Source organism: Myotis yumanensis, unplaced genomic scaffold (assembly GCF_028538775.1).
Source record: "Myotis yumanensis isolate MYYU_CA2020_CCGP unplaced genomic scaffold, mMyoYum1.0.hap1 SCAF_3, whole genome shotgun sequence".
Lineage (NCBI taxonomy): Eukaryota > Metazoa > Chordata > Mammalia > Chiroptera > Vespertilionidae > Myotis > Myotis yumanensis.
The window spans coordinates 113,807,269-113,835,125 of NW_027223754.1; the positions used below are offsets into that span (position 1 = coordinate 113,807,269).

Sequence of the window (27,857 nt, forward strand, 5' to 3'; positions counted from 1 at the left end):
ACAATTTCTGCCCTTGTTAGTGGAGTTATTTTGAGCATGTTAGAGACCAATAGTTCATTAGAAAGGGGACAGAGGATAGCAAAAATGCTAAGAAGAGAGGAGAATTACAGTGAGTAGGGTAGGGGGAAGGATTCTGGAGTACATAGGTGGGGGGCCTTGAGAGTCCATGAGCAGGAGTGAAAGAAACCACTAGAAGAATGCCAGATTCATTTGTTCTTTCAGCAAATATTTACTCTTTGTTGGCCCAGTAGTAGACCCAGTGGACACAGCATGAAACAAGCAGGGGGTGTCTTTGCCCTCATGGCACCCACATTCTAGGGAGGTGGCTGGCGAGGAGGGAGCAGGACTTCATGAACATTCCATTCTGCCTGTCTGCTGAGTTTGAGGATCCCAGCTTCCTAATTTAGTCCCTGCTGCTGCTTCTGGTCATCCCTTGATCCTTCTATCTGGGAGGCCATGAGTGAAGCAGGCAATTAGGACAACAGAAGGGGTGGGGAACTGAGTTCCAGCCACCAATGTCATCTTCTACTTAGACCTTAGGTCTTCCTCTCCCTTTCTTTTGAGAGGTTCATTAAAGCTGACCCACTTTCCTGGCCTACACACATTGGCCAAACCCTGAAAGGTTTGTTTCATAGCCCAAAACAATGTCTGACATCATAAGCACAGTACTGAAGGAAGCTGAGCCAGCACGCAAGGTGTACAGTGGAGGGGGGGTGGTGGTGGTGGTTGACAGTCCAAGACCTCCAGTGGATGCCTAAAACTGCAGCTATTACCAAACCCTATATATACTATGCTTGTCATACACACCTTTTCACTTAAAGGAAGCACTTCACAGCTTCTCTGCAGCATTTCTGAATTGCCAGCGTCACTGCTGCTGTGCTTTGGGGCCATTACTAAGTAAAATAAGGGTCACTTGAGCACAAGCACTGCAATACCACGACGGTGGACCTGACCACTGAGACGGTTACTAGGTGGCCAATGGGTGGAGTGTATGCAGCATGGAACATGGAACAAAGAGATGACTTATGTCCCAAACAGGATGAGCGGGCTGGTGCGAGATTGCATCATACTACTCAGAACAGTATGCAATTCAGAACGTATGAATTGTTTATTTCTGAAATTTTCCTTTTAATATTTTGGACCCTGGTTAAGAGTGGGTAAATGAAACCACAGAAAGCAAAACCTCTGAGAAGGGGGCGTGCTACTATATTGTATTTAATGCCAATCAGAACCTCATGCTGGTGATGAGAACATTTCACCCAGGCCAGGAAGCTGCTGCAGGGCAGTTTCTAAGTCCTGCCCTCCACACCTTGACCTTAACGGGATGCTCCTAGCCTTCAAGGGGAGGCTGTCTCACACCTGCTAGGTGCCCCAGCCTCTCTCTGTACCCACCGCCCACTGGGTGAGCTGGCCCTCTATCAGGAGGCTCTCCGCCTCTGCTGTGCTTTTGTCATCCTTCCCTGAAGCTTCCCTATTCGGGAAGGCTTTGATAGAGTGAAAACGTGACCAGCTCCCCAAACAGGCAGTTCTGAGAAGATATCTGCTTCCGGTCTGCTCCTGCTGCGCCAGGTCCAGCCGAAACGCTCGGATTAGAGCTTGACAGCCCATTGTTGAAAAACTGCAGTGGGGCCCATTTATAAGCACAAAAATGAGAAATCCCAGCATGGGAAGCCTGCTTTTATTTTTACCATTTCAGAGTTGACACCTCCAAACACCTATAAAATTGGCTGCTGCCCAGAAAAGGAACAAGCAGAACTTTGGGCTGTGGGTGACACCACTCACATAGTGGAAGGTGGTTTGGGGTCAAAGCATGGGCTGGAGAGAATGCTTGGTTCTCACTGCTCGGTCTTGGACATAAAGAAAAACAGCATGAGTTGTCAAACCCCATAGGAACCCTTGGGGGCACCTATGTAGGCTGGGGCACCTCCAGTGTCCTCTGTGCCACCACCAGCTTTGCCGTGTCATCGAGCTTAGTGTGTGCAGTGTGTCCATTCCTGGCTTTGGTGTTTGGCTCGCGGCATGTAGGCTTCACAGCTAGGCTCCAGCCTGGCTGGCTCATGACTCTCACTGTCACCAGGCACCCAGTCCAAGGGCTTTTCTCTGCCTTTCTTTACCCGTACCCTGTTCTCAGGCAGGCTGCTGCGCACCAGCGCTCTTCTGCTGCCTCCTCTACTGCCACTGGGCCACTTGTTCATCCCAGACAAATGTTCAAGAGGCATTCTGCTCTCCAGCTGAATGGCACACTCCTGTATTTAGCCACATTGTGTAATATGTGACAATAATACTTTGTACTCAAGGTGCACCTTTTATCAGAGGGACTCCATGCACTCTGCACACATCTTCAGCACAACACCCCTGGTGGAAGGAACATGCCAAGTTGTGATCTCAGGTTCCTAGCTGGAGAGACTGAGGCTGAGGAGAGGGGCGTGGCCCGGGTCTCCCAATGAGTCAGGAGCCAGCAAAGGACCATGCTCTGATCCCTAGGTTTTTTTTTTTTTTCTTTCTTCTTTTATTTCTGTTTGTTTTTTATTGTCTAAAGTTTTACATATGTCTCCCCCTTCCCCGATTGAACCCCACCCCTAAGCCATTCCCACCCCGAGCAAGCCCCTACCGCCCCAGTGGTCATGTTCATTGGCCATGCTAATATGCATGCATACACGTCCTTTGGCTGCTCCCTAACCTCTCCCACTCCCCTGCCATTTGTCTCTGGATCTATTTTTGTTCATCAAATTATGTTGATCATTATATCCCACATATGAGTGAGATCATGTGATATTTATCTTTCTCCGACTGGATTATTTCACTTAGCATAATGCTCTCCAGTTCCATCCATGCGGTTGCAAATGGTAAAAGTTCCTTCTTTTTTATAGCAGCGTAGTATTCCATTGTGTAGATGTACCACAGTTTTCCAATCCACTCATCTGCTGATGGGCACTTAGGTTGTTTCCAAATCTTATCTATTGTAAATTGTGCTGCTATGAACATAGGGATGCATATATCCTTTCTGATTGGTGTTTCTGGTTTCTTGGGATATAATCATAGAAATAGGATTACTGGATAAAATGGGAGTTCCATTTTCAACTTTTTGTGGAAACTCCATACTGTCTTCCACAGTGACTGTACCAGTCTGCATTCCCACCAGCAGTGCACAAGGGTTCCTTTTTTTCCACATCCTCACCAGCACTTGTCGTTTGTTGATTTGTTGATGATAGCCATTCTACAGGTGTGAGATGGTACCTCGTTGTTTTGATTTGCATGTCTCAGATGATTAGTGACTGAACATGTTTTCATATGTCTCTCAGCCTTCTGTATGTCCTCTTTTGAAAAGTGTCTATTTAGATCCTTTGCCCATTTTTTGATTGGATCATTTATCTTCCTTGTGTTAAGTTGTATGAGTTCTCTGTAAATTTTGGAGATCAAACCCTTATTGGAAATATCATTGGCAAATATGTTCTCCCATGCAGTGGGCTTTCTTATTGTTTTGTTGATGGTTTCTTTTGCTGTGCAGAAGCTTTTTATTTTGATGTAGTCTGATTTGTTTATTTTCTCCTTAGTCTCCTTTGACCTAGGAACTTGTGTCAGTAAAGATATCGCTATGACATATGTCTGCTATTTTGCTGCCTATGGAGTCTTGTAGGATTTTTATGGTTTCCCATCTTACATTTAAGTCCTTTAGCCATTTTGAGTTTGTTTTTGTGTATGGTGTAAGTTGGTGATCTAGTTTCATTTTTTTTGCATGTATCTGACCACATTTCCCAGCACCATTTATTGACGAGACTGTCTTGACTCCATTGTATGCTCCTGCCTCCTTTGGCAAATATTAATTGAGCATAGTGGCTTGGGTCCATTTCTGGGTTCTCTGTTCTGCTCTATTGGTTTATATGTCTGTTCTTGTGCCAGTACCAGGCACTTTTGAGAACTGCGGCTTTGTAGTATAGCTTGAAATCTGGTATTGTGATCCCTCCAACTTTGTTCTTCTTTCTCAGGATTGCTATGGCTATTTGGGGTCTTTTTTTTTATTCCAGATGAATTTTTGGAGTTTGTTCTAGATCTTAGAAATATGCTGTTGATATTTTAATGGGGATTGCATTGAATCTGTAGATTACTTTGGGTAGTATGGGCATTTTAATTATGTTGATTCTACCAATCCATGAACATGGTATGTTCTTCCATTTATTTATGTCTTCCTCTATCTCTTTTTTCAATGCACTGTAGTTTTCTGTCTTTTACCTCCTTAGTTAAGTTTATTCCTAAGTATCTTAATTTTTTTGTTGCAATGGTAAATGGGATTGTTTTTTTTAGTTTCACTTTCTGTGAGTTCATTATTGGTGTATAAAAAAGCCATAGATTTCTGGGTGTTAATTTTGTGTTTTGTGCTACATTGCCGAATTCACTTATTAGATCTAGTAGATTTTTGGTGGAGTCTTTGGGATTTTTTATGTACAGTATCATGTCATCTGCGAATAAGGACAGTTTTACTTCTTCTTTTCCAATTTGGATGCCTGTTTTTTCTTATTCATGTCTGATTGCTATGGCTAGCACTTCCAATACTATATCAAACAAGAGTGATGAAAGTGGGCATCTCTGTCTTGTTCCCGTTCTTAGGGGAAATGAGTTTAGTTTGGCACATTGAGTATGATGTTGGCTGTAGGTTTGTCATATATGGTTTTTATTATGTTGAGGTATTATTATCCTTCTATCCCACTTTGCTGAGAGTTTTTATCAAGAAAGGGTGTTGGATTTTGTCAAATGCTTTTTCTGCATCTATTGATATGATTATGTGATATTTGTCTCTCAATTTTTTTATGTGATGTATCACATTTATTGATTTGCGGATATTGTACCATCCTTGCATCCCTGGAATAAATCCCACTTGGTCATGGTGTATGATCTTTCTAATGTAATGATGGATTCAATTTGCTAAAATTTTGTTAAGGATTTTAGCATCTATGTTCATCAAGGATATTGGCCTGTAGTTCTCTTGTGTGTGTGTGTGTGTGTGAGTGTGTGTGTGTGTGTGGTGTCTTTATCTGGTTTTGGAATTAGGGTAATTCTGGCTTCATAGAAAGAGCTTGGAAGTGTGCCTTTCTCTTGAATATTTTGGAATAGTCTGAGGAAGATAGGTTTTAGTTCTTCTTTGAATGCTTGGTAGAACTCCCCTGTAAAACCGTCCGGACCAGGGCTTTTGTTTGCTAGAAGATTTTTTATCATTGCTTCAAATTCATCGGTGGTTATCAGCCTATTCAGGTATTTTTATTCTTCCTGATTGAGTTTTGGGAGCTTGTATTTTCTAAGAATATGTCCATTTGTCTAGGTTGTCCATTTTGTTGGAGTACAGTTGTTCATAGTATTTTTCCATAATCCTTTGTATTTCTGTGGGATCGGTTGTTACTTCACCTCTTTCATTTCTGATTTTGTTTATTTGGGTCCTCTCTCTTTGCTTCTTGGTGAGCCTGGCAGGTCCTGCGCCTTCTCACAGAGCAGATAGAAGGAACAGCTGAATCAAATAACACCCACCCAGAATTGGCAAATTAAACACAGCTGGTGGGCAATCCATGGCTGGAAAGGTCAGAGATCGCCTAGAGAGAGTCAACGCAAGAGAGAGAGAGAGCTCCATAACCAGACACCCTGACCGCGTATTCAGCCGCCACCTTGTCTCCCCTGGACAAACTTTTTAGACACTCATGCCATGGAGGCTGGAGTCTTGGTGTTCATGGGTTCACAGCTGAGGCAGCTGGTCCCTGGGCATTTCGGTTGTAGGGTCCCAGGAGGTATCCGAGGTCTCCCCTGTTGAAGGTAAGGCTGGGCTTACTATCACAGCCACTATCTCCTTCAAAATGGCACAGTTTCTGCGGCAGAGCTGGCCACTCCAGGAGAGATTTCAGCAGTATTAGAGGCTGCCCGGCCAGGGGAGCCTGGTCTGCCAGTCCCCAACAGTCCTGTGGAATATAACTGTCCCTCACTCACAAATGCAGACACTCCCCGCATGTCCACACACTCTCCTTTCGCTCTCTCACTCACACACTATCTTGCAGCCTGCCATCTCATCGGCTGCCATCTTGGATATCCTGCGCCCTAGGTTTTTATCAGACTTTCTGCTTCCTGAACTTTTAGAGCCTGCAGCTCTCCCAAAGCTGGTCCTCTCCTCCCAGCACAGCATTCCTCTGCTCACACAGACATTCCTGTGCCTAGACACACTTGTCACTTGGCTTAAAACCCACCCATGCATCTCAATAGAAATGCAGAAATGTTATCTTTGCTGTGGCCAGTGTTTGGCTCATGGTGGTACCTCAATGCTTGGAAGAGACATTTCCACCCAAATCCACACCTTGGCTGACTCAGGAAGTTGTGAGGAACCAAGAGAAAGTGTTCCAGAACTCTCTATAAAGGAGTTAGCCCAAATTCCATCTCTTTATAACAATGAGTGGCTGATCAGATGCTCTAGTCAAGGAAGTGGCTGTACACAGCCAGTCCTGGGGTGAGAGTCATAAGGCTGGGGGAGAGGCGGCCTCCAGGTAGGTTGCTCAGGCATTTCTTAAACACAAGCAGGATCTATCTTCTGAGAAAGAGCAAACCACATTATATATTGGGCGTTCAAAACTAATTGCCCTTTTTTGGTTTGTTCTATCATCACTGATAATTGACAATCCCATTGTAGGAGATTCAGTGGTGTGCCGACAGTTCTCACAGCTGAACAAAAACAGAAATGGCAGAAAGCAATGTTGACCAGAATGGGCTTTGGCTATGGAGTGTTCCATGTTAGGGTAGGATAGTTCTATGGGTAAAGATGCAAGCTTTGTGTTCCCAAAGATGACCACACCATTGGTCTTTAACCCAGTCTCTGACACATGGTTTCTAAACCCCTATAAATTCCTAAATAATAAGAGTATTAGGAAGATCTTTTTTTTCTAAAGCGGTGACTCCAAGTGGGCTCCTGGGTGGCTCCTTGATGGGGTCTGGTCACCAAAAAGACTAAGCCACAATTGGAAACTTGAAATTTTCATCCCTACACACCATCATTCAGAGACCCATGAGTGAGGGGGGTGGGGGAAGGCTAGAAATGGACTTAATAATTGATCTACATGACGAAGCCTCCATCAAATCCCAATAGTACTGGGTTGCTGGAAAGGTGATTCACCCCAGCTCCATGGGAACAGAATGTCCTTCCCTCAGGACACTCCCAGGCCTTACCCCATGCATCTCTTCATTTGGATGTTCATCTGTATCCTTATCATACCCTTTAATAAACTGGTAAACTTAAAAAAAAGATGACCATACCAATATATGGGTGACCCTTGAACAACGTGGGTTTGAACTACATGGGTTCACATATATATGGAGTTTTTCAATAAATACAGTTGACCTTTTGTATCCTTGGGCTTTGCATCCATGAATTCAACCAAACGTGGATGGAATATAATATTTTTGCATCCCCAACCATGGATTCCCAACCTGGGATCAAAAATAGTGTTTCAGTTGATTGAATCTGAGGACATGAAGGGCCAAATAAAAGTAAAGTATAAAGTTATACGAGAACTTTCAACTGCACGGTGGTGGGTATCCATAAATCCCTATGTTGTTCAAGGGTCAACTACATACCCCATTGCACAAGTGATAATTATCTACTTCATGAAGAGCCAGAGTCTATGTCCTCTCCCCTAGAACCCAGGCTGATACTTATAGCTTCCTCAACCACTAGAACATGTGAAGGTGATGGGTGTAGCTTCCATGGCTAGGGCACAGAAGCAGTGCGGCTTTGGTCAGGTGCCTTGGATTGCTCCCTCTGAGAAAACCACGCCCAGAGGATACTGAGCAGCCCTGCAGGGAAGTGCATGTAGAGAAGAGCTAAGTGTCCCCCTTCCCGCCTATAGCTGCTTCCCTAGCATGTGAGAGGACCATCTTAAGAGCAGGCTGAATAGCCCTATCAAGTCTTTGGATGACTGTAACCCCAGCCAACTTATGATTGCAACCACATGAAAGACCCTAAGGGAGAGCTGCCAGGCTGAGTCCTTCCCAAATTCCCAATCAAAAGAAGCAGAAATTATTACTGTTTTTTAAGCCACTATGTTTGGGGGGTGATTTGTTATATAGCAGTAGATAACTGAAACACCATGGAAAGATTCTAAGCAGAAGGATGCTATGAGAGATCTAGGCAGGGGAAAATCAATGAGGCCACTATTTATAGAATAGAGCAAGATTCAGAGGCAGGATGACCAGTTATGGAAAATGGCGATAATCATACCTACTTTGTCGAGGCTTTATAGGTATTCTTTAAGATAGCAGATGGAAAGTGCCTAAAAGTGCCTTACTCTGAGAAGAGACTCCGTAAGTAGCTATTATTTCTGTTATCACAAGGTAGACTGGTCAAAGGTGTTATGACAGGCAGGGGTAGGAGACGTAGACAGGGGAGAGCCATTTTTTAAGGTGGATATGTATGCCTCTCTTCCATTTATATGCTCCTTGCTCTGGACTCTATATCGTTTAGAATAAAGTCTGGCTGAAAAAACAGAAAACCCCAAATAACAGTGGCCTCGGTAAGACAAATGTTTAGGTTTCTCTGCTGTAAACAGTTCAGAGATGGTTCAATGACTCTAGGGTGACCCAGGATCCTTATGATTTTTGCTTTGCTGTATTTAGCTTCCCTTCTCAAGGTCCTCTCGTGGTTCAAAATGGCTACGGGAGTACCATCCATTACATCTGAATTCCAGCCACTGGGGAAAAAGAAAGGACAAAGAAAGGAAAAAGAAAAGCATGCCCCTTCCATTTAAGGACATTTACTAGAAGACACACCAGTTCCACTTGCATCCCACTGATCAGAATTATCTGTAAGGCCCATCTATCTGTAAGGAATAGGGAAGCCAGGGAACGTATATAGTCTTTTTAAAAAATATATATTTTTTTATTGATTTCAGAGAGGAAGGGAGAGGGGAGAGAGAGAGATAGAAACATCAGTGATGGGAGAGAATCATTGATCGGCTGCCTCCTGCACATCCCCAGTGGGGACTGAGTCCACAGCCCGGGCATGTGCCCTTGACTGGAAACGAACCTGAGACCCTTCAGTCCACAGGCCAACACTCTATCCACTGAGCCAAACCAGCTAGGGCTATATATAGTCTTTATAAGGAGCAACCAATTGCACAATTATAAACTGGGGATATGTTATTAAGAAAAGGAGAATGTATATTGGAGAAACAATAAGCAATCAGTCACAAATGCCAAACCCCCTGTATTTTCATACTCAGCAACTGAAAATGCCATGTTTCCAGCACAAATCTAGGTAGAGGTTTGTATCAGATACTGTTCATTAGATTCTCTCCTTCTTGCATCTCTAAGATCTTTGGCCACTTTTCCCATCACAGCCAGTACTGTAAAACTGCCCCTATTGGTGGTCAAAACACCAATGGTATTCTTTTTAGAATTAGAACAATAATTCTAAAATTTATATGGAACCAAAGAAGACCATGAATAGCCAAAGCAATCGTGAGAAAGAACAAAGTAAGAAATATCATGATCCCTGATTTAAACTATACTACAAAGCTATAATAATCAAAATAGCATGGTATTGGTACCAAAACAGACACATAGATAAATGCAACAGAGTAGAGAGCCCAGAAATAAATCCACACTCATATGGTCAATTAATTTATAGCAAAGGAGACAAGAATATACAATGGAGAAATGGCAGTCTCTTCAATAAGTGGTGTTAGAAAACTAAATAGACACATGCCAACAAAAAAAAAAAAAAGAAAAAAAGAAAGAAAGTAGACCACTCTTTTACACCATATTAATAAAATAAGTTCAAAGTAGTTTTAAGACTGAAATGTCAGACCTGAAACCATAAACCCCTAGAAGAAAACATATGTGGTAAACTTTTTGACATCTGTCTTAGCAATATCTTTTTGGGTATGTTTCTTAGGGCAAGGACAGCAAAAGCAAAAATAAACAAATGAGACTACATCAAACTAAAAAGCTTCTGCATCAACAAAATTAAAAGACAACCTACTGAATGAGAGAAGATATTCACAAATGATATATCCAATACAGGAGTAATATCCAAGATATATTAGGAATTCATACAACTCAACATAAAAAATCCAATTAAAAAAATGGGCAGAATACATGAATAGAAATCTTTCTAAAAATATACAGATGCAAACAGGTGTTCAATGTCTCTAATCATCAGAGATACGCAAATTTAAATTACAAAGATATCACCTCACACCTGTCAGAATGGCTATCATCAATAAATCAACAAACAACAACCTGGTGAGGATGTGGGAAAAAAGTAACCCACTTACACTGTTGGTAAGATTGTAAAATGGTGTAGCCACTATAAAAAACTGTATGGAGGTTCCTCAAAATATTAAAAATAGAATTACCATATGAACCAGCAATTCAAATTCTGAAGAAAATAAAAACACTAATTCAAAGAGATACCTGCACCCCTATGCTCATTTCAGCATTATTTAGAATAACCAAGATATGGAAACATAGGTGTCCATCAATAGACGAGTGGGATAAAAAAGCTGTGGTTCATATACAATGTGTCCCTAAAAAATGTATACATACTTTAACATCTGATAGCTCAATTTTGAAAATGAAATGTATTTTAATAAACACTGCCTTTATAATTATTCAAAGTGTGTGAATACATTTTTTGAACACACTATATGTAATGAAATATTACTCAGCCATAAAAAAGAACAAAATCTTGCCATCTGTGACAATATGGCCCTAAAGAGTATTATGTTAAGTGAAATAAGTCAGACAAAGAACGATTTCACTTATATGTGGAATCTAAAAAAAAAAGAGAACAAACAAGCCAGATTCAAAAATAGAGAACAAACTGATGGTTGCCAGAGGGAGAGAGTATGAGGATATGGGTGAAAGGTAAAGAGAAATAAGAGGTAAAATCTTCTATTATAAAATAAACTAGAGGCCCGGTGCACGAAATTCGTGCACTGGGGATGGGTGGGGGGTCCCTTAGCCCAGCATGTGCCCTCTTGCAGTCCAGGGCCCCTCCCTTGTTACTGCCCACCTGCTTGCTGCTTCCTACGGCTTGGCTTGCTGCTCCTTAGTTCTGCCACGAAGGCCTTGGGTCTGCTGGGTGCCGGGCCTGCGGGTTTGTGTCTCTGATACCCCCAGCAGCCCCAGCACCAAGGTGGCGGGCCTTGGGGCTGCTGGGTACAGGCCCCCCATTGCATGTTTGTGTCTTCTATCAGGCCCCCAGCAGCCCCAGCAGCCCCAGCACCACCTAAATAACTTAAGGGAAACGTTATTTAGTCTTCTTTTAAAAGCAATCTAGTTTAAAAATGAGTTGCAGTTAAGACAGAACAAAGAACATGGTACCTAAGAGTGAGATAGACTGACAGAGGAGAGGCTGGGCACTGGTCAGGGGCTTACATGCCAACTGTTCTCCACCTGGGAAATGATGTAAAATCGGTTTCTTTAGTTTTCTGCTTAATGGTCTTCTCCAGCACTGAGTTCAGGGGAGCCCCCTTCCAGGCCGTAGGCTGCTACTTAGAGTCGAAATTTTCGCCATAGGCCTCTGCCTAGGAAAGGACCTCTGCACCCCCAGGGTGCATGAACACACAGGGCTTCCATCAGGCTCCTCAGATCCCCGGGCGGGAGGCCTCTCGGCTCCGCTGATCCCGGGGCCGGGAGGCCCCTCGGCTCCGCTGATCCCGGGGCCGGGAGGCCCCTCCGCTCCGCTGATCCTGGGCCGGGAGGCCCCTCGGCTCCGGTGATCCCGGGGCCGGGAGGCCTCAAGGCTCCGCTGATCCCGGGGCCGGGAGGCCCCTCGGCTCCGCTGATCCCAGGGCCGGGAGGCCCCTCCGCTCCGCTGATCCTGGGCCGGGAGGCCCCTCGGCCCCGCTGATCCCGGGGCCGGGAGGCCCCTCGGCCCCGCTGATCCCCGGGCCGGGAGGCCTCTCGGCCCCGCTGATCTGGGCGGCCGGGAGGCCTCTCCGCCCGTTGATCCGGGCGGCCGGGAGGCCTCTCGGCCCCGTAGATCCCGGGGCCCGGAGGCCCCTTGGCCCCGCTGATCCCGGGGCCGGGAGGCCCCTCGGCCCCGCTGATCCCGGGGCCGGGAGGCCCCTTGGCCCCGCTGATCCCGGGGCCGGGAGGCCTCTCGGCCCGTTGATCCGGGGGGCCGGGAGGCCTCTCGGCCCCGTTGATCCCGGGGCCGGGAGGCCCCTCGGCTCCGATGATCCCGGGGCCGGGAGGCCTCAAGGCTCCGATGATCCCGGGGCCGGGAGGCCCCTCGGCCCCGCTGATCCCGGGGCCGGGAGGCCCCTCGGCCCCGCTGATCCCGAGGCCGGGAGGCCCCTCGGCCCTGTTGATCAGGGCGGCCGGGAGGCCTCTCGGCCCCGTTGATCCCGGGGCCGGGAGGCCCCTCGGCTCTGCTGATCCCGGCGCCGGGAGGCCCCTCGGCTCCGATGATCCCGGGGCCGGGAGGCCCCTCGGCTCCGCTGATCCCGGGGCCGGGAGGCCTCAAGGCCCCGCTGATCCCGGGGGGCCGGGAGGCCCCTCGGCCCCGCTGATCCCGGGGCCGGGAGGCCCCTCGGCCCCGCTGATCCCGGGCCGGGAGGCCCCTCGGCTCCGCTGATCCCGGGGCCGGGAGGCCCCTGGCTCCGCTGATTCCGGGGCCGGGAGGCCTCTCGGCCCCGCTGATCGGGGCGGCCGGGAGGCCTCTCGGCCCGTTGATCCGGGCGGCCGGGAGGCCTCTCGGCCCCGTTGATCCCGGGGCCGGGAGGCCCCTCGGCTCCGCTGATCCCGGGGCCGGGAGGCCCCTCGGCTCCGCTGATCCCGGGGCCGGGAGGCCCCTCGGCTCCGATGATCCCGGGGCCGGGAGGCCCCTGGGCTCCGATGATCCCGGGGCCGGGAGGCCTCAAGGCTACGCTGTTCCCGGGGCCGGGAGGCCCCTCGGCCCCGCTGATCCCGGGGCCGGGAGGCCCCTTGGCCCCGCTGATCCCGGGGCCGGGAGGCCTCTCGGCCCCGCTGATCGGGGCGGCCGGGAGGCCTCTCGCCCCGATCCGGGGGGCCGGGAGGCCTCTCGGCCCCGTTGATCCCGGGGCCGGGAGGCCCCTCGGCCCCGATGATCCCGGGGCCGGGAGGCCCCTCGGCCCCGATGATCCCGGGGCCGGGAGGCCCCTCGGCCCCGATGATCCCGGGGCCGGGAGGCCCCTCGGCCCTGTTGATCAGGGCGGCCGGGAGGCCTCTCGGCCCCGTTGATCCCGGGGCCGGGAGGCCCCTCGGCTCTGCTGATCCCGGCGCCGGGAGGCCCCTCGGCCCTGTTGATCAGGGCGGCCGGGAGGCCCCTCGGCTCCGATGATCCCGGGGCCGGGAGGCCCCTCGGCTCCGCTGATCCCGGGGCCGGGAGGCCCCTCGGCCCCGCTGATCCCGGGGCCGGGAGGCCTCAAGGCTCCGCTGATCCCGGGGCCGGGAGGCCCCTCGGCCCCGCTGATCCCGGGGCCGGGAGGCCCCTCGGCCCCGCTGATCCCGGGGCCGGGAGGCCCCTCGGCCCCGCTGATCCCGGGGCCGGGAGGCCCCTCGGCCCCGCTGATCCCGGGGCCGGGAGGCCCCTCGGCCCCGCTGATCCCGGGGCCGGGAGGCCCCTCGGCCCCGCTGATCCCGGGGCCGGGAGGCCCCTCGGCTCCGATGATCCCGGGGCCGGGAGGCCCCTCGGCTCCGATGATCCCGGGGCCGGGAGGCCTCAAGGCTCCGCTGATCCTGGGGCCGGGAGGCCTCAAGGCTCCGCTGATCCCGGGGCCGGGAGGCCCCTCGGCTCTGCTGATCCCGGCGCCGGGAGGCCCCTCGGCCCTGTTGATCAGGGCGGCCGGGAGGCCCCTCGGCTCCGATGATCCCGGGGCCGGGAGGCCCCTCGGCTCCGATGATCCCGGGGCCGGGAGGCCCCTCGGCTCCGATGATCCCGGGGCCGGGAGGCCCCTCGGCTCCGCTGATCCCGGGGCCGGGAGGCCCCTCGGCCCCGCTGATCCCGGGGCCGGGAGGCCTCAAGGCTCCGCTGATCCCGGGGCCGGGAGGCCCCTCGGCCCCGCTGATCCCGGGGCCGGGAGGCCCCTCGGCTCCGCTGATCCCGGGGCCGGGAGGCCCCTCGGCCCCGCTGATCCCGGGGCCGGGAGGCCCCTCGGCCCCGCTGATCCCGGGGCCGGGAGGCCCCTCGGCTCCGCTGATCCCGGGGCCGGGAGGCCCCTCGGCTCCGATGATCCCGGGGCCGGGAGGCCCCTCGGCTCCGATGATCCCGGGGCCGGGAGGCCTCAAGGCTCCGCTGATCCTGGGGCCGGGAGGCCTCAAGGCTCCGCTGATCCCGGGGCCGGGAGGCCCCTCTGCCCCGCTGATCCCGGGGCCGGGAGGCCCCTCGGCCCGCTGATCCCGGGGCCGGGAGGCCTCAAGGCTCCGCTGATTCCAGGGCTGGGAGGCCCCTCTGCCCCGCTGATCCCGGGGCGGGAGGCCCCTCGGCCCTGTTGATCGGGGCGGCCGGGAGGCCTCTTGGCCCCGTTGATCCCGGGGCCGGGAGGCCTCTTGGCCCCGTTGATCCCGGGCCAGGAGGCCTCAAGGCTCCGCTGATTCCAGGGCTGGGAGGCCCCTCTGCCCCGCTGATCCCGGGCGGGAGGCCCCTTGGCCCTGTTGATCGGGGCGGCCGGGAGGCCTCTCGGCCCCGCTGATCGGGCGGCCGGGAGGCCTCTCGGCCCTGCTGATCTGGCGGCCGGGAGGCCTCTCGGCCCGTTGATCCGGGCGGCTGGGAGGCCTCTCGGCCCCGTTGATCCCAGGGCCGGGAGGCCCCTCGGCTCCGCTGATCCCGGGGCGGGAGGCCCCTCGGCTCCGCTGATCCCGGCCTGGCTGCCGCCGCCATCTTGGCTGACAGTTAATTTGCATATACTCACTGATTAGCCAATGAAAAGGGTAGCGGTCGTCCACCAATTACCATGTTTCTCTTTTATTAGTGTAGATAAGCCATGGAGATGCAGTGTACATCACAAGGAATATAGTCAATAATCTATAATAATAAAAGGGTAATATGCTAATTAGACTGGACAGCTGGATGACCTTGTGGATGTCCTTCTGGACAACCTTCTGGATGAAGCCGGGGCTGTGAGGGCCGAGCCCCTTACATGAATTTCATGCATTGGGCTTCTAGTGTTGTAATAACTTTGCATGGTGACAGATGGTTACTAGACTTAGTGTAGTGATTAGATAAATTTCTAATCACTATGTTGTACACCTGAAACTAATATTATATGTCAACTATCTCTCTATATAAAAGTGTAATATGCAAATAGACCGGATGGCAGAATGACCAGACACTATGACACGCACTGACCACCAGGGGGCAGACATTCAACCCAGGAGCTGCCTCTAGCCTGCAGGCCCTCATCACCCAATCTGGGCCTGCCGGCTAACCTCTCAGTCCCTCCTCCTGGCCAGCAGGCTCCAATTGCCTGATGGGGAATGGGGAACCGGGGGCGGGTGGTGGTGGAAGCAGGTGGCGCCAAGCCAAGGCAGGTGCGGGCCCCACCCATCACTCCACACACACAGAGTGACTGTCAGTGGGGGGCGGGGCTGACTGCTGGCAGCTGGGGAAGATGGCCCTGATCGCAGGCCAGGCCTAGGGACCCTACCCGTGCACAGATTTCCTGCACCAGGCTTCTAGTACTTTAATAAAATAATAATAAAATTAAATTAACCATGAAAATGAAATAAAACTAAGAAAAAAATGGCCCTGCAAGATCAAATAACCAGTTGATCTTGACAAGAAGTTGGGGCCAACTCAGCTGGGCACCCTCTTATTGGCTCTCCTTCTTCCCTGCCTCTAATGCCCTGTTCTCCCGCTCTTCTCTCCTTGGGATCGCGCTCATAATGGAGTAGTAAGCACATGATCTTGCCTCAGGCTCTGTTTACCAGGGAAGCCAGACTAAGGCAAAGCCAGTATGCCAATGGATATCTCCCCTCCATATACACTCTCCACCCTTCTCTTTCCCATTTCCTAGCCAGCAGGGGCCTGAGTGTATCTGTCTTGGGAATATGTAAGGAACTATAACAGAACAGAAGCCAGTCTTCTAGCAGGTGCAAGTGCATCCCTGCTTTGTCTAATGCTTCCCAAACTTTTCATCCCAGGTAAATTCAATGTCCTAACTTTAACAAGGTTTCTGGTTATATCGATTAACAAAATAGTTTTGGAAATTAAAAACTGGTTATCTTTCATCAGCTCTTTTTTTTTTTTTTTTTTTGTTAATCCTTACCTGAGGATATTTTTTCCACTGAATTTTAGGGAGACTGGAAGGGAAGGAGGGAGGGAGAAAGAGAATGAGAGAAACATCAATGTGAGAGACACATTGATTGGTTGCCTCTCGCACGTGCCCCAACTGGGGTTGGAGATCAAACCTGCAACCTAGGTATGTGCCCTTGATTAGGAATCAAACCTTCAACACTTTGCTTTCTGGAGAGTAGCCCAACTTAATGTAACTTGAGGGACCAGTTATCTCCAATCTCTATGACCCTCATGGAGGAGACCCTACTGTTTGCAGCCACCAAAGTGATATAGAACAGTGGTCTGTGGTCTGTGGACCACTGGTGGCCCGTGAGGTCCGAAAGGTTGGCGACTGCTGGTTTAAGGAAACTTTTGGAGCAGTGGTCGCCAACCGGTGGTCCGTGGACCACTGGTGGTCTGTGAGGTTCAAAAGTTTGGTGGCCACTGATATAAAAAATCCAGGTCTGTTCTAACTTGGAAGTTCAAAATCCAATTCAGCAATGGCCATGCTTCTGGGAGTGCAACAGCCCACAGTTGTTTTGATGTTGTAATCACCCCTTCTCTCCCTTCTGCAAAGGCACCATAACATCTTACTAAAAAGGTTTGAGGGATTTAACGTTGTTTTAAGAATATTTAAAACAAATTCTTTAAACCCACTGACAAAATTGAAACAACCCTGGGGCTTGTGAGATATAAATTGAGGATCATGAACTCTTTTAAAAAGGTACCATCTTTCTCTAAATTTTTCATTATCTGATTTATTTATTTATTTTTATAATATATTTTTATTGATTTCAGAGAGGAAGGGAGAGAGAGATAGAAACATCAATGATGAGAGACAATCATTGATCAGCTGCCTCCTGCACACCCCTTACTGGGGATCGAGCCCACAACCCAGGCACGTGCCCTGACCGGGAATCGAACCCAGGACCCTTCAGTCCAAAGGCTGGTGCTCTATCCACTGAGAAAAACTGGCTAGGACATCATTATCTGATTTATACAACTCTATTTCACAATAAACTAGATTTTTTTTCTCTGAAAATTTGTTTTCTTAAGTCAGAATAACCAAATCTAATTCTACCTGTAGTTCTGCAGCTTGTGAATTCATTCTGTCATCCTTTTAAACTGGCCACCATAGTATTAATTCAACAAGCCATTCCCTAAGACAATGTCCCATGGTTATACCTTTTGACTTAGCTGCATTAAAATTTAAGGAAATATTCAAACTTTTGAATAAAGCATTCATTTTAGTTCTTTCTTCTTCCAGATGTAAGAGTTCCTGGCTACCTCCTGAATTACTCCTATCTTCCAAAGCTGACATCTGATTACATGTCATTTGAAGAAGCACAGTTATTCCAAGAAGGTATGAACTGCTCCTAAATTATGGCTTTTCTAAACACTCACAATATTACGATGACTTCCAGGTTAGAGTTTTACCCAATCACGCTTGGTCAGTCATGGCATATTCAGAACACGTATTGTAAACAAAAAGTTCCACCCAGCTGCCAGCGGAGGGTGTGCCTCACAGGACTGGCATCAGGTTCACCTCAGGCAGCCGGCATTGAGAAAGAACAGGGTAAAGCCACGTCATCAAGGTCAATAGGTGAATTCTAGCTCTGACTTTTAAAATTATTATTAGAAAAATATATGTTTTCTTTCCTCCTCCCTTGATTCCCCCTTTGCTGCTGTTTTCCTACACCTGAAAAAAATGTATTTGGTCTTTACTACGCCTACATTCAAAACATAGTCTTGCAACTCAGCCAAATTTTCTGCTGAGCCAGCCAGTGGCAACAAACACCAGGGCTCACAGCAACCATAAACGTGTGTGTGTGCATGTGTTTATGGGTAGGTGGGTTGTGTGTGTGTGTGTGTGTGTGCCAATGCAATGCAAACTTCCTAAAACACAACCCACATCCCCACCCCTGCACAAGGAACTGGATAAACAAACTCCACACAGAGCCCAAGGAAAGGAATTGGGTCTAGATTTAAACCTGCGCTCACAGGTTTTCATTCTCTGATCATGAAAGGAGGTTGCATTAATTGAATATTATGCTTCAGGCTTCAGTATGTGATTCCTCTTTATTACTTCCAGTTTTCCTGCTTTATGGGAAGGACGGGCTTCTCTATGTTTAATGAGAGCCAGAGATTTGGGAATTCCTGACAGTTGGGTCCTAACTAGTCAAGTACAGTTTCCATGACACAGAGAGTTTGAAAGGAAGCATTTTGGCCATTCTCGTGTCAGAAGCCAGAGCCTGGGACAGAGCAGACTATGGAGGTGTGGTTTTGTTGTTGGTCTTTGGGAGAAAGAGTTGTGAAATCCCAGGCTAACCCCTGAGCAAAAATGACGGTGGTGATCTCTGCTCCACCAGCCTCTCGCTCATAGCAGCAGCATTCACTTCCTTATCTGTAAAACGAAGGTGTTGAACTTGAGTGCTGGCTCACCCACTATGTGACTCTACAAAGTTTGTTAGTATTTGGTCGGTGTTACTGGAACGCCAGGTTAATAAACAACTTGGCGGCTTAGCATTGGAAATGCTTGTGGCACAGCTAAGGAAGATGCTAGAGGATTCATAGAGGAGAGGGGGACATCATTGGATAAATTGATTTGTTTAACACAAGAAGAGTAAATCCCAAGCAAAATTCTGAAGTACCAGAGTTTATGACCAGTTCCTGCATAATCCTTTTTCCTTATCAATCTGAGGAAAGGATTTAAAATTAGTGTCTTCCGCCCAGCCGATGTGCTCAGTGGTTGAGCATCGACCTATGAATCAGGAGGTCATAGATCAATTTCTAATCAGGGGACATGCCTGGGTTGCGGGCTCGATCCCCATTGTGGGGCATGTAGGAGGCAACTGATGAATGATTCTCTTTCATCATTAATGTTTCTATCTCTCTCTCTCTCTCCCCCTTCCTCTCTGAAATCAATAAATATATAATTTTTAAAAACAACCAAAACCAATGTATTTCAATTAAGATGGGGTTGAGAGTCATGTTTTTTTCATCAAAGGCATATGGGCACTTAAGTCTTATTTTCAATTGTGGAATGAAAGGCTCCCCCCCCCCCCACCACCCCCGTGCCCCCCAGCAGGAATTGCGGTCATAAATGAGGGGCTCAGTGAGTGTATCTGTTTAGCAAGCAGCTTCAAGGTTCTCAAATCTGATTTTCTTATTTCTGGTGTTGAGGCTTTGCAGCTTTTAGAAGTCTCATCTCTCTCTGTCTCTCTCTCTCTCCCTCTCTCAGCTGATAGCCTATGTTTTTGCTCAAAAAAACAACACATCCATGCTTTCTGTGGCCACATCATGCCGAGTGCAACTAGGAATACCTGTCCTGAGCCCCTCAGTGAGATGGCTCCTTCTGAAGAAGGGCCCTCCTCCCAGAAGACAGGTGCCAGGAACCCTGGTGGTCAGAAGGCGGCTCTCTCTCACCCTGGTGAGCCCGGGGCTGGCGTTGGAATAGCAGGGTATTATGAGTAAGCAGGGCTCTCCTCTCTGTTTGTTTGCATTCCATCTGATGAGATGGCTGGCAAACCCCTCCATTGTCTCAGCTGCGTGGTGAGCACACTAGCCACAGGCTCTAATGTGCTCAGAGGTGATGTGTGGGGCTCACAGAAGCATCACCTGCCTCCAGTCAGGAATTCATCTGTCCCAGTGGCACCCAGAATATGAGGGAAAGATTTCATAATCCGCCCCAACCGCTCCCAAAGGAATTTCCTTCTTCCTTTAATAGGCAGGTGGAGGGGAGCAGGAAAGACATGGCAGCACTAGGCACTGGACATTTTAAACAAAGAGAGGCTTCTTGTAAAACAGAGAAGGAAAGTCTTTGAATCACTATTGGATATGGCAGTCCAGGCTGATAAACCCAATAAAAGAGAGGAGAGCTATGGTCACCAGCAGGGGGCGCTGGACTGCTCTCGGCTCCAGGGACAAAGAGAGTAGTAAATAGGATCCTTGGGTTTCTAGCCCAGGAAGGACGTCAGACTAGTTCTGACTCAGGTGCTGCTGTTGTTGAAAGGTGCTGATTAGAGGAGTGTCTAAGACTAGAGAAATACTAAATCAGGCGGGGGCACTTAGCTGGCCACGTGGTGCCATAATCATGCACTTAGTGAGATTGTGCCTATGCCCTGAGCCATTTCCTGATATAAAATAAATATTTGAGTTGGAAGAGCTGAGTAAAGCTGCAGAATGTTCTGTAGATTCTTCACATTTTCTCGACTGCTACTGGAAGCCTTAGAGAGTCTTTTCAACACAAGAACCTTGTTGCCATAGGTAGTTTGCACTGAGAGCCAGGGACTTCATACATTAAGAATGTTCTCCCTGGCTAGCTTGCTGTCTCCACTTGCTCTTCTGTTTCATTTGTGTAATTAGTGCCTAGACAGAATTTTCAAAAGTGTGCCACTCAAAATTGAAGGGCCAGGGGATTATGGCCCAGGGACAGTCTCCTTCCCAGCCCCTTAGGTCATTCTGATGCTAGCCTGATAATCTCCAGCTCAGAAATGGGAGTGAGCAAATACATGGCTATTGCAAGGTTCAGGTACTAGTCCTATCTCTGCCACAGGCATGATATATAATCTGGGCAATTTATTTAAACTCTCTAGGCATTAGTTTCCTGACATATAAAAATTATGTCTAAGGTCCCATCCAACTAAACTTATACTTAAATATGTCTGGACTGACCCCAGGGCACTTTTGGGTTGTAGGAACAGTTCAAAGTCTGATCTGGAGTGTGAGTCCTCTGGGGGTGGGTGTGCTATGTCCTCTACCTAAGCCATAACTCAGGCTCGGGGCGAATGGAGCCAGTCCTCAGCACCACCTCAACATTTCACAGCCCTTTCATGCAGATTTTTAAGTCATACTCCTGGATCTACTAGAAAAACAACAACAATCACCAAAACCATCCAGATCCACTATGGGGACAGGGAAATCCTTCAGAGCAATTGCTTCCTTCACAGCTGTCATTTACTATCAGATTTCCATTTTCCGAAGCCCACATCTCTAGAACACATTGTCTCTCCCTCCTCAGAGATCAATTTTCCTCTGCCTTTTGGCATTATCTGCCATGTCTCAAATTTAATCAGCCTTTTCTCCCTCTGTCTTGGCAGTATAACCACTGAGTTCGACTCTTACTCTGAAGTTACATGAGTCCTGTATTTCAAAGAGGGAACTGAGTCAGCAGGACAGGACTGACTAAGCACTCCCAGATTGGGCACAGTGGGTCCAATTCTCCAATTCTTAGTTTGACGTAACTCCCATTGAAATTCAATGCCCAGTAACAGCTACAAGCTTTATATATATAATTATGAACAAAGGTTTTTAAAAGGCTAGAGGGTAAGAAATAGGAATCTGTATCTCTGTATCAGCAATTACCCTGTGCTTATTACTATAATAGCCCAATTGTCCATGGTTTCTCTGCTTAGCTGGCACAGGCAGCCTGTTCCCTCTTGTGCCCTCTCCTAGGCCCTGCTCACTCATTGCTAATGGAACCTAGTCCCTTCCCATAATGAGTTAGAGGGGAGCATGGGAAATGGAGGGTTGAAAAGATTTTATGTGCTAATCATCCCCTATGACTCGGCATTCTTTGTGCTTTCTTTACTTAGTTTGATGCAGTAAGTTATCTTAAACAAACACTTCACTATTTTGGAAATAAAAAGGGATACCAAGAGGTATTCAAATGCTGAGTCATCATGGGTGCTTGGCGAGATTTAGAGAACAAGGGGAAATGGACAACTCTGAGTATTAACAGTGGGATATTCTGGAGATTGGTTCCCCCAAGATTGCAGCTCTTTGCTCCAGAAATAAGAGCTGGAAGGGCATGTGACAGAAATGATAAACTCTCTAATAGTTCTCATCCCTGGCTCTACATGAGAAACAACTTGGGGAATAAAAATTAATGACAGCTGGGCCCCACCAGTTGAAACAGAATTTGTAGAAGGTAGAATCCAGGCATCAGTATTTTAAAGTCTCCCTAGATGGGCCCTCGCTGGGTAGCTCTAGAGTGTTGTCCCTATATGCCAAGGTTTCAGGTTCAATCCCCGGTCAGAACACATATAAGAATCAGCCAATGAATGCTTAAATAAGTAGAACAACACATTGATGTTTCTCTCTCTCTCTCTCTCTCTCTCTCTCTCTCTCTCATAAATAAATAAATAAATAAATAAATAAATAAAGGCTCCCCAGTTGATGTTGATACACAAGGAGGGCTAAAACACCAAAGTATAGAAAGGACTATTTACTTCACTAAATACAAAAGTTGGGAGATACCCAAACACTGAAAAGAAATCATTTTAGTATTAAATAAGTAAGGTACTGTTGCTATAATATTGATAGTAGTAGCAATGAACACTTAACTGTGTGCCAAACTGTGCACTAAGCACTTGATTTGCTAGGCTCTCTTCATTGAAAGATACATATTATTACCCCATTTTATAGATAAAGACACCAAAGCTTAGGGAGATGCAAGCCAACATACCTCATGAGATCTACTATGTGAAAGGAAGATGTGCCTAGGTAGCATGAAAAATGCAAAGACAAGATATAGACCTGACCCTTAAGGTCCTATCTTCCAGTAGAGGAGCAAAGACATATATACAAATGACTAAGAGTCCGAATGTGCCAACTGTCAGAGGTACAAAGTGTGATAGAACCACAGAAGCGCAAGAGAGGGAGAGAGAGGATTAGGAAAGGCTTCACAGAGGAGTTAAACTGAGCTTTGAAGAATGAGCCCTGGATGCTATAGGCAGTGCTGGCTGGGGGGTTGTGGCAGGAAGAGGAGATATCTCGGGGAAAAAGCACAGTGCACAGAAATCTAAGAAAGCATCTGAGAATTGGCAACTAGCCCAGTCTGATTAAGGTTAAAAAAAAGAAGCACTATATGGTGAGGAAGGTGAGTTGCCCTGAATTATGGGATCTTAAATGGGATCTAGGAGGCCACAGGGCACCCCTGCAGGCGTCTGAGCAGGATGTGTGATGGCACAGTGTTTCAGGAGGAGCCAGGCCAGCTGGGGCCTTCAGGAGCCTTGGAAAGTTCCTCTACAGCAGTGGTTCTCAACCTTCTGGCCCTTTAAATACAGTTCCTCATGTTGTGACCCAACCATAAAATTATTTTCGTTGCTACTTCATAACTGTAACGTTGCTACTGTTATGAATTGTCATGTAAATATCTGATATGCAGGATGGTCTTAGGCGACCCCTGTGAAAGGGTCGTTCAACCGCCAAAGGGGTCGCGACCCACAGGTTGAGAACTGCTGCTCTACAGGGAAGTGAAGCAGGCCCAAGCCTCTGGGCTGTCTGTGGATTGAAGGAGGAACAAATGCCAAAGAACCATGGGAAGGTGTTTAGCATACAGCCCTGTTTTATCTTGCTGGCGTTCAGCGATTCTACACCCTTCCTCAAAACCATGTTATTATCAGGAACCACACCCTACTAGGTCGGAAAACATCAGGTACTGATGTGTCCTGCATGCTTTGTTAGCTGTGGTTGTTGTTATAGGTGTTTACTGTGAAAGAGAGGGAGGGCAGCTGTCTTCTCCATATAGTTTGACTCCTGTTGCTCATGTATTTATTTAGATATTGTATGTTTTCTCAATGTCTATTAAGATTCATGATAGTCAATTTTCCCTTCGAGGAAGAAAATTAGAACATGGATGTTGGCTAGGTGTGACTTCCTCATGTTTCCAGAAGGCAGAGCTTTTCAAACTTTCCACTGGGGAACTTCCATTGGGAATTCAAATTATGGGGGTGTGGCAAATTGTGAACAACTAAAAAAAATAAATTTCTTTGCATTTTATGTTTTATATTAAAATTTTATGTAAATTCTGCATTCCCATAACATATCCATCCCTTCCTGTTACTCTGCACCAGGTTAACACTGGCTCTGTGGCGCTCTGGCTCACCTCCCTTTAACAAGAGGCCTTGGTGATTGTTCCAACTAAAATGGAACAATTGATTTAGACACGGGTCACACAAAAACTGACTTTAAGTTGTCTATTTCACTATGATCAAAGAAAACAACTTACTTTTTTTTTTTTACTGTATAGGTTAGCCATTGGCAAATGTTAACATATGTCATACTAACCAATTGATGAGAAAATGCTCTTCAATTAAGGATCCTTTCATTTACAACAAGGTCCATAGAGTAGATCAATATTAAAGTTTAAGTATCAACTTTTCCATGTTGCAAAATCTACATGTGGGCAAACTGAGAAGGAAAATGGAGTTTTGGAGAGAAGAGGAGGCCTTGGTCATTTGACTGATATAGGTTGATAGCAGGAAACTCCTTGATTGATTATCCTTGTGAAAATTGGGTACGGTCTGTAGAGCTACATCCTCATACACAATACCACCACTTGTTCCAAAGGCTATGAGTTCCCAAGTCTGTTTTAAGTTATTCCTCTCCTGCCCAAGGTCTGGCTTTCTTTTAAATCTTCAGCTTCTGATCACTAACACAATCTTTTCAACCTACATTTTTTATTATTTTCCTTCTTTGGGCCTTTTACAGCTCATTCACTTTTATTGTATCTTGATGAAGGAGCTAAGAGATCCTTTCATTTACAACATCTTCCCATCCATTTGTCACTTTTTGGGTTTTTTTCCAGAGATATTGCCTCTTTGATGGAGTATTAATGTCAGGTTTTCCCCTAATTCCCAACCATTTTTTCACTTGGATTGAATTGGGACCTTTCTTCTCACCAGTTCTTGGCTGCTGGCTCACTTGTCTGTGGCAAGGTTGTATGTGGCAGGGCTAACCTTACTTGGGGATACTGGCTCCTCAATAACAGAGCCTTCCTGCCTGGGAGCCTCAAAGGCTCTTTCTGCCCCAGACCTGCTCTGGGGCACTTCACCTGACACTAATACTCCTCTTCCAATGATTACGTAGCACAGGAACCACCATGATTGGTAATGGTTTAGCATTTAGAATGGCTTAAGTAATGGCAATGGAATGGTAATGATTCATTCTAAATACCCTTCTTCATGTCTCAAATGCCAGCCCATCCATTTTCTTTCCTGCTCAAGCTAAGTTACTGCAGATATAATACATTAGTCACTTTTTAAATATTTCTTGATTTTGATATGCCTCTATCAGAGAACTGTAGTCACAGAAACACTCAAACATGAGCCACGGAGAAAAAAAATTATGGCAACTTCCCAACTCTATATATCCTACCATCCACTTCCTGTTTACTGTTCAAGACTGGATGAACCTGTATGTGCTATTGCCCAGGGCACATTAGAGTCACCCAAACCCCAGATAGGTGACTATTTGCTATGGAGGGGAAGGAATTGCTAACACAGACCTTGGGGACAAGTTTAGGACCACCACCTTCCAGGATTAGTATGTCCTGCCCCCTGTTGGGAAGCAGCTGGAAGGAAGGCAAAAGAGAAAGTACACCAGGATTGCAAATGTAGTCTCTGAAGTTTACAGCAAAGGAAATGTCACTCAAGACAGTTATCTGCTAGAATTTCCTGAACATAATAAACTGTCCTGAAATGGACACTTTCACGGGGTCACTTTAGGGACAGTTAAAGCTGTAGTTGGATCTGTTATCTGACATTAGGGTTGGTATAGAAGAATGGTTGAGGAGAGGGGTTGGAAGCAGGAAGGAAATTGGTGATGTCTTAGAAGAGGGACTTAGGGTACGGGAGAAGGGAAAAAGAAATAAACTCTTCAATTCAAAGTCCTAAGTGGTGGATGGTTTGGGTCTGATTCTGTGCCCTGGCCAAGCCCTTCAATTCCTTGCAGGAGGGCAGAAGCTATTCCAGCAGCAGCTCTCGCACTGGCCCAACCTGAAACAAGAGCAGGGAGTTTCAGGGCATCATGCTGACATCAGAGAGGAGCAACGGAACAGATCCTGCCCAGTAGGACTTTCTCCAGACTGTTCCCCACCAACTCCCAGAGTTCCTACTGATTGCAGTTGAAAATAATTACCCAAGATATGATGGGGAAAAGGCTGCCTTATTTATACTGTAACTGCCCACCATGGGCTTTTCTAGAAAGCAACTTCAAAGCTTTCTACCCAACAACGAAAAATTGTGAATGATCATTTCTTTCCAAAAATAAATGCAATTTCGTAAGGAATTTATCCAAACTAATGAAGCTTTGTTTCTGAGTTCCATGCCTGTGCTGGATGAACCAGTTAAATGAATCACATAGGGAGAGCCATTTAGAACAGGCCCGTTGAACACTCTATGAAAAGGGGCCTGGCGTGATATTATACCAAGATTGTCTTGGGTAGCCAGGCCTTCTCTGGCACTTGTCAGAATGATTCACCATTCTTTACATGTGAATGGGATTTCTTGTCTTGATCACAGTTAACAGTAATTCATTTCAACATAATACCATATATATACATCAATGGTGACATCAGATTTGAGCCCTTTATGTCTGAAAAGAAGCACTGATGCCTCTCTTTGGAGGTCCTGTTTGGATAATGAAGCAGCCCTAGGCTGCTTTGGGCTTTCATAGAATCACTTAATCCATACTCATTGAAATCTACTATGTGGCAGATGCTATGCTGGTACTAGAGATACTCAAATTAGTAACTCAGTCTTTTCTCATAGGGAGCTGAGAATCTGGTGGGAAAAATAAGACTGACCTGCTTGCCATGTAGGTGAGAGTCATGAATTGGAAGGCACAACAAATACCAACTCTGAAATGGTACGTTTTTTAAAGAAGCAGACCTGGCTTGAGTTATAGCAAACCGAGTACATTAGTTTCCTATTGCTTTTATAACAAACTAGAGGCCCAGTGCACAAAATTTGTGCATGGGGGGCAGTCCCCTCAGCCCAGCCTACACCCTCTCCAATCTGGGACCCCTCAGGGGATCATCGGGCCTAAACCAGCAGTCGGACATCCCTCTCACAATCCTGGACTGCTGGCTCTTAATTGCTCATGTGCCTGCCTGCCTGGTCGCCCCTAACTTCCCCCCACTGCCAACCTGATTGCCCCCAACTGCCCCCCTGCTAGCCTGGTTGCCCCTAACTGCCCCCTCCTACCCCTCCCCGCTGGCCTGGTTGCCTCTTACTGTCCTCCCTGACAGCCTGGTTGCCCTGAACTGCCCCCTCCCTGCCAGCCTGGTCACCCCCAACTGCCCCCTACCAACCTAGATGCCCCTCACTGCCCCCTGTGTCAGTCTAATCACCCCCAACTGCCCCCCTGCCGGCCTGGTTGCCCCATGCAGCCTGTTGTTCAGTCATTTGGTCATCCCTCACTAACCCTCCTGCTGGCCTGGTCATAGGCAGCCATCTTGTGAGGGTGTGAGGGTTAATTTGCATATCACCTCTTTATTATATAAGATTATCACAACATTGGGAGCTTAAAGCAACAGAAATTTATTATCTTATAGTTCCAAAGGTTGTAATTCCAACATGGGTCTCAATGGGCAAAAATCAAGGTGTTGGCAGGGCAGTGTCCCTTTTCTGGAGGCTCTAAGAGAGAATCCATCTTCTTGCCCTTTCCAGCTTCCAGGGGTGGCCCACAGCCTTAGCTTATGGCTCCCTTCCTTCATCTTCAAAGCCAGCAATGTCACATTTCTCTGACCACCTTTCCATAGTCATGCCTCTCTCTGATCATAGCTAGGAAAGGTTTTCCCTTTTTA

The 27,857-nt window shown here is 47.6% G+C and overlaps 1 long non-coding RNA gene across 3 annotated transcripts in view; it reads left to right on the forward strand.

Moving 5' to 3' along the window:
• LOC139005216 (uncharacterized) overlaps window positions 1-27,857 on the forward strand; it is a 91,483-nt gene that overhangs the window by 14,873 nt on the left and 48,753 nt on the right. For 2 of the 3 annotated variants that reach the window (XR_011470646.1, XR_011470645.1), the window contains exon 2: window positions 17,535-17,630. This is a non-coding gene — a long non-coding RNA (uncharacterized lncRNA). Of the gene's footprint in view, window positions 1-17,534; window positions 17,631-26,820; window positions 26,912-27,857 lie in introns of those variants that run through there. The other variant, XR_011470647.1, reaches the window with a different exon arrangement.